The sequence below is a fragment of the Lygodium microphyllum genome, chromosome 7 (assembly GCF_053477565.2).
Source record: "Lygodium microphyllum isolate KBCC chromosome 7, Lygodium_microphyllum_v1.1.10, whole genome shotgun sequence".
Taxonomy (NCBI): Eukaryota; Viridiplantae; Streptophyta; class Polypodiopsida; order Schizaeales; family Lygodiaceae; genus Lygodium; species Lygodium microphyllum.
In genome coordinates, this window is record NC_141141.1 from 49,140,430 (window position 1) to 49,159,064 (window position 18,635).

The following is an 18,635-nucleotide window of genomic DNA, read 5'->3' on the forward strand; positions in this document are numbered from 1 at the left end:
CGGGCCTCAAGATCCCATCTCAAGTCACGCCGGCCTCTTGCGTGGGATCCGGAGGCAAGGGATTTACAATCAGAGCCTCCCCTGGCACCCAAGCATCCTCCCGCTCCAAGCAATACCCATGGAGAGACCTCTTGCAATAGGTTAGGTCCATATACCCAGCGCGGCTAACAACCCCCTTGGATAGGGCCAGGCAGATAGTCAGAGGTAATTGTTCCTGCCTCTCCCTCCAAGCTTTCAACTTGAAGCATTAAGTGTTTTCCTTGAATTAGTTCCTTGAGCAAAGAAATCAAATAATGTATCTAAGTACAAGCACGAACATTTTGGAGGTCATTTGTGCAACCAACTGCTAAGGTGTGACTCCTTTTTCTCGGATGCCCAGCACCCGATCTTGGGTCTTTTCGCGACTTGGTGAAATCCCAATAATTTCAACAAGAGCAAATGTCTTGGTAAGTTGACTTATACTTTCTTAGGGTATCTTAGTCCCTAACTCAAGCACTAGTTGGTGAGTCAAGGCAATGGACATGCCTTATTCGCAACCCAACCAAGGGCCTTTTAATCTCTAATTCCAGCCAAGTTCACTTAACACACATGGCAACACATGATTCCTCATTTAAACTTCCAAGATGCGGTTTAGATGCATGTGACCCTTCTGATTCTCTTAGTGTAGTTCTATGCAGGATTTCCCAACCATCATGCACGTTGTGTGTTTAGTATAGTTGTACCCCTAAATGGCTTTTATCTCTCTTTATTCCTGGCAATGAGTACTTATTTCTAATGCACCGAATCACATGTGACTTGCGTCTATGAAAGTCCTAGGGTTTTGTTCCTAACAAAGCAAGCGTATCTTATGAACAGAAATTAACATTTCATGTGTTTCTTTTAATCATGATTGTGCAATGTGAATTCTAAATGACTATTCATGCAATGAACTGGTTAAAAAGCTATCATTTTATGTGAAATAATGCGATAACCTTATCATTTTATGTGAGTAGAATCTTATGTGAATTCAACCCTACCGTTGCATGCAACTTAGTTCTTAGTATAAACAAAACCTTATGCACGACATTATCCCTTCCACGAGAACTAAGTCCTAAATTTAATTTTTAATGCTTGGAACCTGGGTTTGATTTGTGTGTGCTACATTGGTCATTTCACTCGCCCCTCCAGCATTACCGGTGGCTTGGGAGCCTATGCTTCCCGCGACTTTCTTCTTGGGAGCCATTCACCTCGCGGAGATTGGGCAGTCTAGACCTTAACGGATTTGGTTAGACACGATCGATTGGGAAGACCACCGGATGTGGTTCATTGCCAAGAGAGTGGTTTGGGTGACTCGTAGCGGTTACCCCTTTCTCTCTCTTCTTCCTCTATCTCTCTTCTTGTCCTTCTCCCACTTCTTTCTCCTTCTGCTCCTTCCTCTTTTCCTTCCTCTACCACTTCTCACCTCTCTTCCTCTACCTCTCTCCTTTCCCTTCTTCTTCTCCTCTCCTCCTTCTCTCCCTCTTCTTTCTCTTCCTCTACCTCTCTCCTACTTCTTCTCTTCTTCTACTACTCTCCCTCCACTTCCCTCTTCCTCTACCTTCTTTTCCTCCATCCTTCTCCTTCACTCATCCTTCTCTTCTCTCGCTCCCTCCTTCTTGCTCTTCTACCTCCTTCTTCGTCTCTACCCACTTCTTCTTTCCTCTTCTCTCCCTCATTCTTTTTCTTCCCTCCTTCTACTTCTTATCCTCTCCTCCTTCTACTTCTCTCCTCCTTCTACTCCTCTCCTCCTTCCACTTCTTATCCTCTCCTTCTTCTACTTCCTATCCTCTCCTCCTTCTACTCTCTGTTCACTTCTTCTCCTTCACTCCTACTCCTTCACTCCTTCTTCTCTTCTCTCTCTCCCTCCTTCTTGCTCTTCCACCTCCTCCTTCTTTTCTCTCATCTTTCTTCCACTCCTACTCCTTCACTCCTTCTCCTTATCTTCTCTCTCTCCCTGCTTCTTCTTCACTCCTACTTCTCCTTCTATTCTCTCTCTTCCTCCTTGCTCTTCCAGCTCCTCCTTCTTTTCTCTCTTCTTTCTTCCACTCCTTCTTCTCACCTTCTCATTCTCTCTTTCTCTTTCTCTTCTTCTCCCTCTCTCACCTTCTTTCTCTTCTCCCACCCTCTTCTTCTTATCCTCTCCCTCTATTTTTTCTCTTCACGGCCCAACAACTAGGGAGAGAGGCTGCTTAATTTTGGAGGGCCCAAGAAGGGTCCCGCGACGTCACGTAATTGGGGGGGGGGGGGGGGGGGGGGGAAATGGCACATGGGAAACTAGGTGGCGGAGCAGCCATTGGCAGAGCTATTGTGGTAGTCAATCACAGGGGAGAAGAGACCCCATTCGGAAGGGCCCATGGAGGTGGCAAGCGCCTATAGTCTAGGCGATGGGGGTGGCTACGGAAGAGGCCCCAGGGGGGTTGGCGCAGTCAATCGTAGGGGGGGAAGAGACCTCATTCAGACATCATGAATGGAGGTGGCGCAGTGCCTATTGTCCAAGCGATGGGGGTGGCTACGGAAGAGGCCCCAAGGGCTTGTGCAGCAAGATGGCGAGGCGGTAACAAGGTGAGATGGGCGTAGCCTCCGTCTTCCTTTCTGGGGAGGGGAGAAGCCCATATAAGGGGAGGGGAGGGGATAGTTGGCATGGCCACCCTCCACCTAGAGGTTGCATGCCTCCCCTGCCTATCCACCACTCCCAGTCTCTCTCCCCCCTCCCTCAACTGTCGTCGGCGGGGGGAGAGAGGGGAGGGGATTAAAAAAATTTGAGTTAAATGAAAGAAAAAATTTCATTTTCTTTTAATATTTAAGGGGAGGGTTCCTATGCCCCTTACATTCTCTTACAGGAATCGAGATGTCCACATCTCGAGAGGACCTGGGGGTATTGTTGGTTGAGAGTATCTTCATCCATCTAGGTGGCATCCTCTTTGGGAAAATATTTCCACTGGATGAGGTATTCTTTCTAGGTCTTTGACCTCAAATGCCTCTCCCTAACATCTAGGACTCTATCGGTCCGTAGCTCAAGGACTCCTTGGCTAGGCATTACAGCTTCTTGATCATCAAGTACATGATTTGGATTAGGTAGATACTTTTTCAATAGGCTAACATGGAATACATTATGAACCTTTAGGGTTGCAGGTAGCTGCAGTCTGTAAGCATTAGGTCATAGGCACTTAGTGATCTTATAAGTTCCACAATACCTTGGACTTAGCTTCTTGTACTCTCCCAAGGATAGTGAACTCTTTTTAGGGTGTACGCGAATGAAGACCATATCACCTTCAACAAAGGATCTGTCTTGCCATTTCAAGTCTGTGTAAGCCTTTTGTCTATCCTTGATGGCTTGGATGTCTTCTCTTATTGATTTGATTTCGTTATCCATGTCTTCCAGCATCTGCTTTGAAGCTTCTACCCTCATGGTTGGATCCGAGAAGCTCAAAGGAGTACGACAATCGTGCCCATACAATGCTTGAAAAGGGGTCATTTGAATACTTTGTTGGTAGGAAGCATTGTAGGAAAACTCAAAGAGTGGCAAATATTGAATCCACCTTTTGGGTTCGCGACAGCAGTATGCCCTAAGCATATCTTCAATGACTTGGTTGACTCATTCTGTTTGACCATCACTTTGGGGATGGTAAGCTGTACTGAAACAGAGTTGAGTCCCAATGGCCTTGAAGATAGCCCTCCAGAAGTGTGATGTGAAGAGAGAGTCATGATCACTAATGATTCTTCTGGGTAACCCATACAGTTTGAATATTTTCTTGATGAATAATCTTGCGATGTCTGAGGCTTTATAGTTTGTCTTGACAGGGATGAGATGTGCAACCTTGGTGAGCATATCTACTACAACCATAATAGAGTTGTATCCTCCTTGAACTTGGGGTAGGCCAACAACAAAGTCCATACTAATGAATTACCATTTCATTTGGGGAATGTCAAGTGGTTGCAATTTCCCTAGCATTTTGACATGTTTTGCCTTAATGCGCTAACAAGAAAAACATTCCGTGACATATTTGACAACGTCACCTTTGAGCCTATCCCAATAATAGCTCTTCCTGACCGCATTAAGGGTCTTGGCATAGCCAGGATGCCTCGAGAAAGGGGAATCATGGGCTTCCCAAAGTATCTTCCACTTGAGAGATTGGCTTGCGGGGATACATAATCTTGTCCTAAAGAAGACAAGTCCACTACTAACAAAGAATTCTTGATACTTCGTCTTTAGCTTCAGGTCATGACATGCCTCTTCTGTAGCTAGCTCAAGAATTGGGTTGCTTGGCATTGATACCTTTGTGGCTAGAGATCTTGTTGTTGATGGATCTTGAAAAATCAAAGAATTCAGAAATGCCTTGCGACTGAGTGCATTGGCAACTACATTCTCCTTTCCAGGCCGGTATTTGATTTCAAAATCATATTCTTCTAGCACTTTGATCCATCGATGTTGCCTCATATTGAGCTCATTCTAGGTGAAGTTCCATTTAAGACTCTTGTGGTCCGTTACTAAGGCAAATTTGTTACCCAGTAAGTAATGTCTTCAAAGTTTGAGAGCATGGATGATAGCCAACAGCTCCAGATCATGGGTAGCATAATTCCTTTCATGGCTCTTCAGTTTCCTTGAAGAGTATGCTATGGGATGACCTTCTTGTATAACCACACATCCTAAGGCAAGTGCGCTAGCATCAGTTACCACTTCAAACTCCTTGCTAAGATCAGGAAGTTTTAGGATGGGTGTTGATACCAAGATTTGCTTTAGTTTGTCAAAGCTAGTCTGTTCAGCAGGTGACCATACAATTGCTACTTGCTTCTTTAGTAGATCAATCAAAGGTGCTACAATCAAAGCATAGTTTTTTATAAAGATCATGTACCATCCTGTCAATCCAAGAAAACTACGTATTTCTTTGATAGAAGTTGGTGTTGGCCATTCCAGAACATCTCTCGAATCCACTGAAATTCCTTCCATCGATACGATGAATCCCAGATATTCAATCTATCACTTGAAAAATGCACACTTCTTCTTCTAGGCATAAAGCTTGTGTGCTCTCATTGTTTCAAGAACAATGCGAAGCTGCGGTTCATGATCTTTTTCTTGCTTAGAGTAGACTAGGATATCGTCAAAGAAGACAAGTACAAAGTCATCAAGATAGGGCCTAAAGATATCCTGCATTAACCTGTTGAAGGTAGCAAGAGCATTTGTCAGCCCAAATGACATCACTAGAAATTCCTTTGACCATGAGGGTTCTTCCCCAGATTCTTGATTCTGATCTAGCTTATTTAGTTTAATCAGATAGACATGTAGACCCTTTTTAACTCCTTTTATTATCCGTGTTTCTTTTGCCAGTTGAATTTTTTGCTTACTAGCCTCTCCTTGAGTTGTAACTAGTTCCCCTTTAGAATTTTGAAAGGAGACTTGGCCCTTACCACAGTGGATGTGGGCATCATTTGGTATCAGTCAATCCATTCTGAGTAACATTTGTGGACACCTAGGTTCATTACCTTGAATCTCACCAAAGTTGGCTTCCCACCTAGTAGGAATTTCACCTTAGCAATTCACCTGGTACAAGAGACCTCATGACCATTTGCCAATTCCACCAGTAAAGTAGGTGCATCTATTGTGACTATCCCTAGTCTTTTTGCACAGATTAGTGAAATGAAGGAATGTGTACTATCACAATCGATTAGGTTTTTGAAGCTTTTACCTTCATAATCTGATGAAGATTGGATCACCGAGAATTGGTGATTCGGACCCTTCTTGTGAAGAGCGGCGTGAACCGTTGCCCTCTCAATGTCAGCTTCCATGGATGGATCTTCTTCATCACCCAGCTCCTTGTTGGCAACATTGGAGGTTCTCCCTTTGGCCATGACGGTGGCTCCTTGGCCATGGGCGTGTCAAGATTGTGGGAGAGAAGGAAGGAGTTTCACTGGTAGCTTTCTTGCTTGCACAATGGGGGAATACACTCACAGGTGGCGGCTGAAAACAGTTTTCCTCTTCTTAGTTGTGTGTAAGCCAAAAAGAACTCTAGCACAAAAGAAATAGAAGAACTCTATATGTGGGTCTCAAACCAAACTCAACTAACTAAGGTGGCATACTAACTAAGCCACGAACTAGAGTAGATAAGGATAGCTGTCATCTAGCTATTATTCATGGGCAGTGTACCAACCACATCTGCAGCTAACAAGTCGGTGACATAAATGCACAACGATCACCTTGGCATATCACGAGTGGAGCTCAATATCTCAACACTCCCCCTTGAGCTCAACCCCAATTTCTGCACACCAAGCAGGTCTCTGAACTTGCACAGCTTCTCTCCACCCAATGCCTTTGTGAATATGTTAGCTACCTGATCCTCTATGTTGACATAAACTAGATCAATAAGACCTAATAAAACCCTCTCCCGCACATAGTGATAATGCACTCAATGTGCTTTGTTCTAGCATGATAGACTGGGTTATTTGCCAAGTGTATACTGCTCATGTTGTCACAATAAATGACAACTGGCCCATCTATAGGCTGATGCATATCATAAAGTAGCTTATGCAACCAAGCTACCTCACATGCAGCCATTGCTGCACCCTTGTACTCAGCCTTTGTGCTCGACAAGGCAATTGTAGGTTGTTTCTTGCTGCTTCAAGTGACTGCAACACTCCCAAAAGAGAACACATATCCACTGGTAGATCGTCTATTAGAAATACTTCTAGCCCAATCAGCATCAGTGTATCCATGTAACTGTATCTGAACCCCAGTCTCATAAAATAGTCCATACTGCAATGTGGACTTCACATACCTGAGTATGCGTCTAGCCGCATCCAAATGCGGTTTCCTTGGAGCCTGCATAAACTGACTTACCAATCCAATAGCATAGCTCAAATCTGGCCTGGTAATAGTCATATAAATCAAACTTTCTACTATGCGTCTGTACATAGTAGGGCCTTCCAGAAGCTCACATGCATCTGCGCTCAGCTTCATATTCTGCTCAAAAGGAACCGAAATAGGCTTACAGCCTGTCATCCCATATTTGGACAGCATGTCCAATCCATATTGCCTCTGCAAGAGCCATATCCCACTTGGTGATCTAATCACCTCAATGCCCAAGAAATAACGCAGCTCTCCCAAATCCTTCATCTCAAACTTCTGCTTCAATAGCATTTTCACATGAAGGATATCTTCATCACTATCACCTGTCATAATCAAATCATCAACATAAATGACAAGTAGCATAATACCTTTCTCTGTTTTTCTCACATAAAGTGATAAATCTGCCTTGGAAATCTGAAAGCCAATAGTAACAAGATACTGTCCTATCTTGTCAGACCATGCTCTAGGTGCTTACTTCAAGCCATACAAGGCTTTCTTCAACCTGCAAACAAACTCAGGATGAATAGCATGCACATAACCTAGTGGCTGCTCCATATAGACCTCTTCTTGCAAATCACCATGCATGAAGGCATTCTTTACATCCATCTGATGTAAAGACCATCCCTTTGATGCAGCCATAGCAATGACTGCTCTTACGGTTGCCATCCTTGCAACCGGACTGAATGTTTCTTCATAATCAATGCCATATATTTGTGTGTATCCCTTGACTACTAATCTTGCCTTGTATCTGTTCACAGAACCATCTGCATTATGCTTCACCTTATAAACCCACTTACAACCAATTGCATTCTTACCTTTAGGCAAAGGTACAAATTCCCATGTAGCATTTGCTTCCAAGGCATCCATTTCTTCATCCATGGCTTTCTCCCTTTTTTTTTTCCCATGGCTTGCTCAAAAGAAGTGGGTTCTGGTTCCTGTATCACTTTGACCATATAGGCATAGTGAATGGCTGTAAATCCATCATATTTTAGCCTATCCACAGGATACCTAGCTCTGGTAGACCTGCGCAAAGTAGGTTCACTCCTAGGTACTCTCAAAACATCCCTGGTCTTCCTTAGTCCAGGTGTAACAATAGAAGGAATACCCAACTCATCATCAATGCTCTGTTCTGAGCCACTGGATTCACCATCCACATAAGAGTGACCTGCATTCACATCAAACATGGGCTGATCTACCTTCTCTTTTCCTTTTCGTGATACCTGCATACCACTATCTACATTGCTTTGAGAATATTCTCCTCATCTCAATCTGCTTGTCCATGGTGAAGAATGTGAACCACTACTAGAGGACACTCCAAGTCCACTAATATCTTGTGATTGCTGCTGTGAATTCTGTGCAGCATTACCATTTTGTGCATCTACATTATCAATCACATTTACTAGTTTATACCAGCTACTCATCTCATCAAAAACAACATCTCTGCTCACTGTAAACTTATGAGTAGAAGGGTTATAGCATCTATACCCTTTCTACATGCAGAGAGTAACCAATAAAGATGCACTTCTCAGCTTTTGGATCCAACTTAGATCTCAACTCATCTGGCACATGAACATAGGCAATGCAACCAAAAAATTTCAAATGAGAAATATCTGGTTTCCTACCAGTATACCTCTCCTCTGGAGTCATCCCATGTATTACTATAGTGGGAGTCATGTTCATTATGTAGACTGCTGTAGCAACTGCTTCAGCCCACCAGTAAAAATCTGGCAAATCTTTTTCATTGAGCATGGCACGAGATACCTCTCCAATATGCCTGTTTTTCCTTTCTACAATTCCATTTTGTTGTGGGGTATGACTGCATGAATATTGCTGCTTTATGCCATGCTCCTTCAGGAACCTTGCAAACTCATTTGAGAGGTACTCTCCCCCTCCATCTGACCTTAGGCATTTTATTTGCAGGCGTATTTCTTTTTCAACCATAGCTTTAAGAGATTTGAAATGCCCAAACACTTCACTTTTTTTTTCATAAAATACACCAAAGCTTTTTTGCTATAATCATCAATAAAAGTGACAAAATAATGACAGCCTCCAATAGATGCAACTTTAGTAGTCCACACATCAGAGTGGATTAATTCCAATAGCTTCTTACTCTCTTGAACATGTCTAGGAAATGGTTTCCTTGCCTGTTTTCCAAATTGATAGGCTTCACATACCTTATGCATTTCTGCAACCTTGAATTTAGGCAATCCTGTAACAATATTTTGGGCTTGCATTGATTTAAGTCACTGTACATTAACATGACCAATGCGTTTATCCCAGATATCAATATCTGCACAACTACACCAGTCCTATCTGCAAACATTGCTGCACTCAATTCAAGCATGTCTGCTTCCAACGTAAACATTCTGCCTTTCATCTTCCCTTTTGCTCTATCAAGCGACCTTTATTTTTCATATCCTCAACAAAGCATCCATGAGAATTAAATCTGACCTACAAGCCCTGCTCAACCATTTGACCAACAAAAACTAGGTTCTTGGTGATATTCGGGACATGAAATACATCCGACAGGTATTTCTTTTTCCCATCCTGCATAGACAAAGGAATTTTTCCAATCTACACAATAGGATGTACAGTATCATCACCAGTCTCCACAAATCTTGGTTTTTCCATTTTCCTTGCATCCTGCATCCATTCTGCATGACCTATCATGTGGTTTGATGTACTTAAGTCAACATACCACACATCGCTGCTTTCTTTTGCACTTGTCACAGAATTGGTCATGTGCTGCACCATAAACAAATGCTCATTTCTGTCATTACCCTATCTACTAGAAGTTGCATAATTTCCTTGTTGCAATTTTCCGTTCATGATGTCATTCTGCTTTTTATAGCAGTCTTTAGCCATATGACCCATTTTACCACAGTAGTAGCACTCAACATTGTTGTTTGCATTTTGGTCTCTTTGCCATCCACCACGACCTCTTTGGCTCCCCCTGTCTCTCTAGAGTTACCATGTCCTCCTCCATAGGACTGGTTTTCTTGAGTTTGCTGCATATTCTAATTTCTACCACGGCCTCTAGATCGGCCTCCTCTACCTCTGCCTCTACCTCTTCCAGCATTTGGGTAGAAGACAACTTCTTTTGAAGTTCCTCCTGAAGAAGATGCACCACCATTTCTCTGCTCCTCAAAAATTAGAAGAGCAATCAACTCCTCAAAATCAGGAAATCTTTCACGGATGGAAATGGATGTTCGAAACTGTGCATAATTCTTTCCTAGACCATTCAATGTCACAGAAACTAAATCATCATCTTCCACTGGTGACCCAATGGAAGCAAGTGCATCTGCAATCTTCTTCACCTTCATGTGGTAGTCATTGATGCTCATACTTTCTCTTTGCACATTGTACAACTCTTGCTTGAGCTGCATTTTCCTGGCTTGCGTATTTGTGCTATACATTTTTGACAAAGTATCCCATGCCTCCTTTGGCGTACTTGCATCCTGAATATGCACAATCATAGAGTCTGAAATGCTGATAGACAGCCAGTACATAACTTTTGTGGCTCTCTCATGCCATCCTTTAAATGCCTGCATTTGCTGTTGATTGGGAACATAAGGAAGAACTGGTTCTTCTTCGTTTCCTGCAACGAATTCCCAATATCCTTTTCCCATAAGGAAATTCGTCATTCTAAACTTCCATGCTTGGAAGTTGTTCTTGTCAAGCTTTTTAGTGACAATCTGTGAAAGAGAATCAGATGCCATTACAAAACACTGCAAAAAATTCTGTCATTGCAAAAAACACAGCTTCCGCCTCACAAGGGCAAATCTGCAAAACTGACGAAAGCGGTATTTGACCACACAGTCACTTCCTAGTGATGATTTTGCATCAATAGGAAATAAGGATGATTCTGTAGCTCCCAATGTCTCTGGACACATGCATACGATGCAATTTCTACAGTAACTTTTCACTGACCTGTAGAACAGTGGTCGCACAGCAAAAAATAGGGCATTTTCTTGAGTGCGTGCGGAAAACTTCCGCCTCCAAAACAAGCCCCGAAATGGCCTCAAATAAAAAAACAGGGTAAAGCCCTCACCCACAGCATATACTTCCCTCTTGCTTCACCGCGAAGGGCGTCTCAATCTGAGACAATGCACTCTTGCACTTTCCGACTATGCTACTTGCAAAGACTTGCTCCCAAACTCGAAAAATGAAAGCAACACTGGTCCTCTTACCAGAACACCGTGAACTTGGTTTGCTTTCTTGAGCTCCTTACCATGAACCAGGCTCTGATACCATGTCAAGATTGTGGGAGAGAAGGAAGGAGTCTCACTGGTAGCTTTCTTGCTTGCACAATGGGGGAATACACTCACAGGTGGAGGCTAAAAATAGTTTTCCTCTTCTTAGTTGTGTGTAAGACAAAAAGAACTCTAGTACAAAAGAAATAGAAGAACCCTATATGTGGGTCTCAAACCAAACTCAACTAACTAAGGTGGCATACTAACTGAGCCATGAACTAGAGTAGATAAGGAAAGTTTACATCTAGCTATTATTCATGGGCGGTGTACCAACCGCATATGCAGCTAACAAGTCGGTGACATAAATGCACAATGGTCACCTTGGCATATCACGAGTGGAGCTCGATATCTCAACAGGGAGGCTCTTTGGAATGGCCCTTGGCATTGTCCTCTTCTAAGCTTGGGACACTGCCTCTTGAAGTGTCTAGGCTCGTTGCAATGGAAGCAACAAAGGTTGCGGCCATTACCTTGTGTAGGAATAAAGTTGTTGACAGCATTGGTCCTAGCTTTTTTCCTTTGTCCCTACTTCTGACCCTGTGCTCTCTTAGCCTAAGCCCTATACATTCCCTTGTTCTGATCCCTATATGGCCAAGTCCTGTTGTTCTTTGGCTTGGTCTGCACCTCTTATATTATTGGTGTAGCTCGAATAAGTGCGTCTTGTAGGTCCTTGATCGCATTGATTCCAAGCGAGTGTTTATGGGTGGATTTAACCCAACATATAACTTTGACACGTGTTGTGTCATATCCATTTTTGGTGCATACTTTAAGAGAGAGACAAACCTTGAATAATATGCATCAAGGGATAGTCCAAGCTACTTCAATTCATAAAATTCGTTCATCTTTTGTGTGCAGTAGGTAGGTGGCAGATACCTCCCTCGCACAGCTTTCTTAAGCTTTTCCCAAGTGACCGTCCCTTCTGAGATCCCTTGGTCTCTACACCACTGTTTTCACCAAATTCTTGCTTTGCCTGTAAGCTTGAGTTTGGCAAGCATAGCTTGGTTAGCAGGTGTAGTTCCTGCTGCCTCAAAATAGTCCTCCATGGACTTGATCCAAATCTCGGCATCAGCTTGAGCAGTCCTTCCCTTACCATCGAATTCAAGTGGCTTGATTTTTTTGAGAAGAAGCTTCTTCTTTTGAATCACAGTTGTACTTAGTGCAGGGGTGGGACTTGGAACCTGCACTTGGGGTTGCGCCTGGGTAATAAGATTCTTTATGTTAAAAACTTACCAAACGTTTCTCACATTAAATTAATATGACCAGCATAGCTTTTAGCCCAGTGACCTAATCACTTAACTCCTTTGCCAACATTTATAGTCAGGATAGACAGTAATAAAAATCTTATTCATTCATGAGGGCATAGCCCTTTTGAGTACATTTACTTTGAAAAAGTAGAACAAGCTGATTGGCACATCAGTTTAGCGAAAATAGGATTGTGGTACATTCGAGTACAGGGACTCAGTAATAATATGGAGAGGGGTCATGGATTTTTAGGAATCGATAAGTCATAGGAAGCTTGGGGTATCCCTTCCTTTGATACCCGTTCCTCTCACAATGCCCTAGCACTTTGATTCTGTCGGCAGGGATCACCCGAGTCACTTCTTCATATACATATTTGTTCTGCTTGACTTGCCGATCGCCAACATGCAAGGTTGCGTTTGCGTGAGCTTCGACAAAGATGAACAGCTTCACGATTTTTAAATCCTCCATCCACCTGATTCTCTTCAAGTTGGTCTGAAGGTACACAAGTCAGTGGGCTGCTATGTAGTATATTCCTGATTCTACCATCCATCTCCGTTCCGCGTACAGGGGTGAAGGATTGTAGATGCGGTCTAGAATATTCATCATGCCTAGCCTCCGTCACGATAATCCGAAGCACGCATTGTAGTCATAAACATAACCTGGAACACCAAGAATTTGTTCCATGCTTTGTGACTCTATAGCCTAGCATCCATAAGTGAGTAAGGAAATGTTATCAACAACAAACACTACTCTATCCCACTCACCTTACCATGGCTATCCCCTCATTCCCTTTACTTTCCTCCATTAAGTTGCTTTGTAAATCTTATATTCCATTGGTTTTCTTCGATACCAACTATAACGTGCTCGTTTGTCAACTTGCAGGACACATCTTAGTAGCCCATTGGGAAGAGGAGGGTCTAGAAGGCTCCGCCTGGCACTCGCAGGGAATGACATAGGGTTTGTGATCTAGGCCTTCCTGAGTCTGTCCTGAGTGGAAGTGTCCAGTTATTCCCACTTGGGATCGACTTGAGGTCATGGTTCCTTCCCTATCAGCAAAGTCTCTAGGAAGGAGCTAGCGTCGAGTTCCAGTTGTACCACTTTGTGTAGGAACAACAGAGTCGATGCAGATTCATGATATACTTGGTTCATGGAGAATGGCTGTAATATTTCCGTTGAAAAATATTACTGACCCACGTGAGATTCATGCAAGGACAATTTCGGCATCAAAGTTAGGGATGGTGTGAACTTTAATTTTACACGATGTATCATGATCTCCATTGGCAGAATCGAGACTAAGGTTTAAAGAAACCTACATAATTTCATGTGAACCTCCTCTTGGGAGGAGGTCAAGGGGATAATTGAGAAGATTTATGGATTTTTTTTTTAACCCTTCTTTCCTCCCCAGTTGAAGGCTGTGCTGGAGGAGGGGGAGTAAGGCACGGGTGCGTAAGCCCCCTTGCTAGAGGTCATGGGGGGGGGGGGGGGGGAGGGGGGGGGAGAATGGCCATGCAATTGGCCGCGTGGGAGGGAGGGGTGTCCTCTCCCTACCCTATAAAAACCCCCTGTGGGGGGGGGGGGGAGTAAAGGGAGGGAAGAGCTGTAACGCCGCCAAACTGAGAGAGAGAAGAGAGCAACATCGCCTCTATGTGCGCCGTGAGGGGGGAGGAATTCCGCAGAAGAGCCGCCAACTACTTCCGCACTGCCATCATTTGACTTCTGCCTGCCAACAAACGTCATTGAAAATCATCTCTTCTTCCTCCATGTGGTGGATTTCTATGGGCCACAGAAGCTTCCAAGAAGCTTCTTGGGAAGCTTCTAAGGGCCCCTTAGAAAGCCCCCTTTCCTGCGAGCTTTCATAAGCCCCTTCCAAATGGGTATTTTAACCCCCCCCCCCCCCCCCCCGGGATTTAAGCACCCATTCCCGTGGGGTTCCACCCAAGTCCCCTTTCTCCTTGCAATTTCCACCCAAGTCCCCTTTCTCCTTGAAATTTCCACCCAAGTCCCCTTAAATTTTGACTTACTCCAAGAATTAAACCCTTTTTTCCCCCTTAGTTTCCCCAAAAGACACCATAGCCGAGTTTTTCAAAGCCTTCCCCTAAGCATTTCCACAAAGCCATTCCCATGGATTTCCCCCACACAAGTTCTTTTAAAGCCCTTCCTAGGGACTTTTATAAACCCTTCCCAAGGGATCTTTATGACCCCCGGTATTTAAGCAACCTTTCCCCCCTTGCATACTAAAAAGCTATTTTTCTCCTTTCCGTGGATTCCCACACTAGATAGTTAAGCCCCTTTCCGTGAAGATCAATTGTATTCCCTGAACTTCTATGAAAAGAAGGGGAGTTCATAAGTTCCCATTTCCAAAGGTCAAATTCTGCAAGAAGGTGCATTGGTCAAGGAAGCCCTATTTCAAAAGGGAATTACGTGTGCGAGGGAGACAGGCCAAGATCATAAGTTTGTGGCCAAGGCAAGAAGGTTGAATACGCGATGGCCCCTAAAAAGGCACAAGGCGCAACCACAGGAGGATCATCTCCTAACATCCATGTGGACATTTCACCACAAGTCCAGGTTTTCTTCCTAATTTTAATTTGCATTGTAATATTACAATTGTGCATGGATCATTTATGGAATTAGGATGCACTTTTTCGATTGAAATACTTTGGCTAACTTAAAGGAAATAGCTCACGATTAAATGAATTCGGTCATTGGTATTTTTCAATGAAACGAACCAAAAAAAAAAGAGCATAAGATCTCTATGCATTCTTAGCAAGTGGTTTTTATGGATTGCAAAGTAACGAATTTAAATCAACTAATGATCATCTTTACAAGTCGAATTTATTGTAGTACACTTCGATTATGCATGGAAAGAATAAATTGCACGTTGCACTATTAGACATCATTTCTTTGCAATGATTCATTAAAGAAGGTTGCTAATAACAGTAGGAATTTGCAAGGCATGGAAATGATTCTAGGGCTGCATGAAGTAGATTAATCTCTAAGAACTTAGCATAAATCTCAATCAATTACTTAAGTAGCTATGAAAGGTTGTGTAAATTCAACATACGAATAATTCATTCAGAAATGAAATTAGGAAAAGGCTGCATGGTTCACATAAAACCCTAAAACTTAGTAGCATGAATCTTGATTACATGTTATAAAAGGATCAATAGGAATTATGCCATAACTTAACATACGCTTTGATCTTAACTAGAAAAGTTAGGGATTGCAAATCTAATCATATGTAGGCAATAAATTGTGTGATTACGAGAATGGTATCGTAATGCAACTAGTTTTTCCCGTATTTGATCAAGACAATATCTTCATGAATAAACAAGTAAATTGGTTTACCTAAGCACCTTAAACCATGAAGGAGTCACTTAGGAAGGGTTAAATCAATGCAACATATCCCAAAGTGCTATCTAGGGTTTAGCATGTTGAGGATGTGACCTAGTCGTACTTATTGCCAAGTTGAAACTCTCATACCCTAAAAACTTGTCCACATTCACGGAATGCAAGGACAATAGGACATACTTGCGAGAAACAATCTAGGATTTCTACCCTAAGGATCGCTCACTAAAAAGATGAAACTCGATTTGAATTTGGAACCCTAGGACCGACAATGTCGGCCTAGTGCAATCAGAAATAGATTGGATATGAAGACACCCTAACCCTGTTTCCTATCTAATCATGATTCTGTGATTAGAAAACGCCGTTAGATGGGTAAAACAATCCCATGGATTAGATACGGCACTTGCACAACAAGTTGCAGAGTCGCATGATCTTGTGGTTTGATCACAAGGGAATGGACAATTCCTTGGAATGAGACTGGCATATTCTTGCACAAGTTTATCTTGCAAGTGGATGAGTAGTCATCCTGACATAACAACTTTCTTGGGAAAAGTAACCAAGGTAAGGGGATTAGATAATTGCTTGGAAGCAAAAGATCAATCAGTAATTTGGAATAACATATTTACTGCTAATAGAATTTAAGGTATTGGTTAAGTCTTGGGGATCTTGCTGAGTCGCAATTGATCCCGAATCGAGTGCTAGATGCATTCGAAGAGAAGGATTCACTCCTTAGCAGTTGGCAAAAAAAAAAATGACCACTGGAAATGATTGTACTTGTAAATCAATTTAGAGAGCATTGTTTGCTTTGTTTGCTCAAGGAATTAAAAGATGAAAAGATATTTAATACTTCAAGTTGAAGGCGTGAAGGGAGAGGCAGCCTCAGTTACCCCTGACTATCTGCTTGACCCTATCCAAGGGGGTTGTTAGCCACGCCGAGTATGTAATATTCCACGTGAAGTGCCTCAAATGAATATGATTTTGGATAAATAATTTTTTTAAAAAATTTCCCCCCTATCCCTCCACCCGACTGACGAGCTGGAGGGGGAGGGAAATAGAAGGAGCCATTAAGCTCCTTGGTGGAGCTCGAGATGAGGGAGGGGAACATGTGTGATGACACGCAGGGAGGGAAAATCCCCCTCCCCTCCATTATTTTGATCAAAGGCCGCTGGAGATTTTGACTTGGGGTAGAAGGAATAGAAAGCACTTATTCTCCTTCCTTTCCTTTCTTTTATCTTTTTCCCACTCTTCCTCCTTCACTCCTTCTTTTCACTCCCTCTACTTTCCCTCCCTATCTTTTATCTCACGGCTATTTCTCCCTTACGGGATACCATCTGAGGCCATGATGATGATTTGGATTTTTAGGTTCAGGGGGGAAAAATAATAAGGGGGATACGGGGGATTAAGAGGAAAGCTTAGGGAGTTGTGGAAAAAAAAGAAGAAAGGAGTTATAAGGGGGTTGAAAAAGGGTTATAAGGGGGGGATAAGGTTTAGGGGAATAAAACACGGGGGGGGGGGGGGGGGGGGGGGGGGGGGGACAAGGGGGCTTAGGGGGGATTAAACCGGGGGGGGAACAAGGGGGCTTAGAAGGCCCCTTGGAATCTTCCAAGGGCCTTCTGGAAGCTTACGAAGGCCACGTAGGGGGAAAAAAGGAATCGACGACTGGGCTGTCGGCCCAACCTAGCGGCTAATTAGCTAGGCGGCGAGGGCCGCGACTGAAGATGGCGGCAACTTCTCCTGGCTCCACAACAGCTGCCAGGAGTTTGGCGTCTCCTCCCTCCCTCTTGGTGGTGATGTTAGTAGCCTCATGGCCCCCCCCTCTGGACAGCAGCTATGACCGGAATCCCCTCTACCTCTACGGCAGTGATGGCAGTGTCTCCACTCCTCCCTATCAGCAGTGACACGATGCAGCAGAGGGACGGTCTCTTACGACCCTTCTTCCTGTCTTCCTCACGGCTCCAGCCTTTGATCTCCACCCTTTTTTTTGAGGGGGCCGCTAGAGATCAAAGGCTGGAGCCGTGAGGAAGACAGGAAGAAGGGTCGTAAGAGACCGTCCCTCTGCTGCATCGTGTCACTGCTGATAGGGAGGAGTGGAGACACTGCCATCACTGCCGTAGAGGTAGAGGGGATTCCGGTCATAGCTGCTGTCCAGAGGGGGGGGCCATGAGGCTACTAACATCACCACCAAGAGGGAGGGAGGAGACGCCAAACTCCTGGCAGCTGTTGTGGAGCCAGGAGAAGTAGCCGCCATCTTCAGTTGCGGCCCTCGCCGCCTAGCTAATTAGCCGCTAGGTTGGGCCGACAGCCCAGTCGTCGATTCCTTTTTTTCCCCCACGTGGCCTTTGTAAGCTTCCAGAAGGCCCTTGGAAGATTCCAAGGGGCCTTCTAAGCCCCCTTGTTCCCCCCCCGGTTTAATCCCCCCTAAGCCCCCTTGACCCCCCCCCCCCCCCCCCCCCGTGTTTTATTCCCCTAAACCTTATCCCCCCCTTATAACCCTTTTTCAACCCCCTTATAACTCCTTTCTTTTTTTTTTCCACAACTCCCTAAGCTTTCCTCTTAATCCCCCGTATCCCCCTTATTATTTTTCCCCCCTGAACCTAAAAATCCAAATCATCATCATGGCCTCAGATGGTATCCCGTAAGGGAGAAATAGCCGTGAGATAAAAGATAGGGAGGGAAAATAGAGGGAGTGAAAAGAAGGAGTGAAGGAGGAAGAGTGGGAAAAAGATAAAAGAAAGGAAAGGAAGGAGAATAAGTGCTTTCTATTCCTTCTACCCCAAGTCAAAATCCTCCAAGGGTTCCTGTGGTTGCAAAACCACACTCACCCATTAACTTTTTTTATCCAAAGAGACGGTGGAATTCCAGAAGAAAGAGAAAAAGGCTATCTCACATTCGAACTACGATGCCGTCGAAGAAAGTCCAAGGTGTAGCTGCAGGAGGGT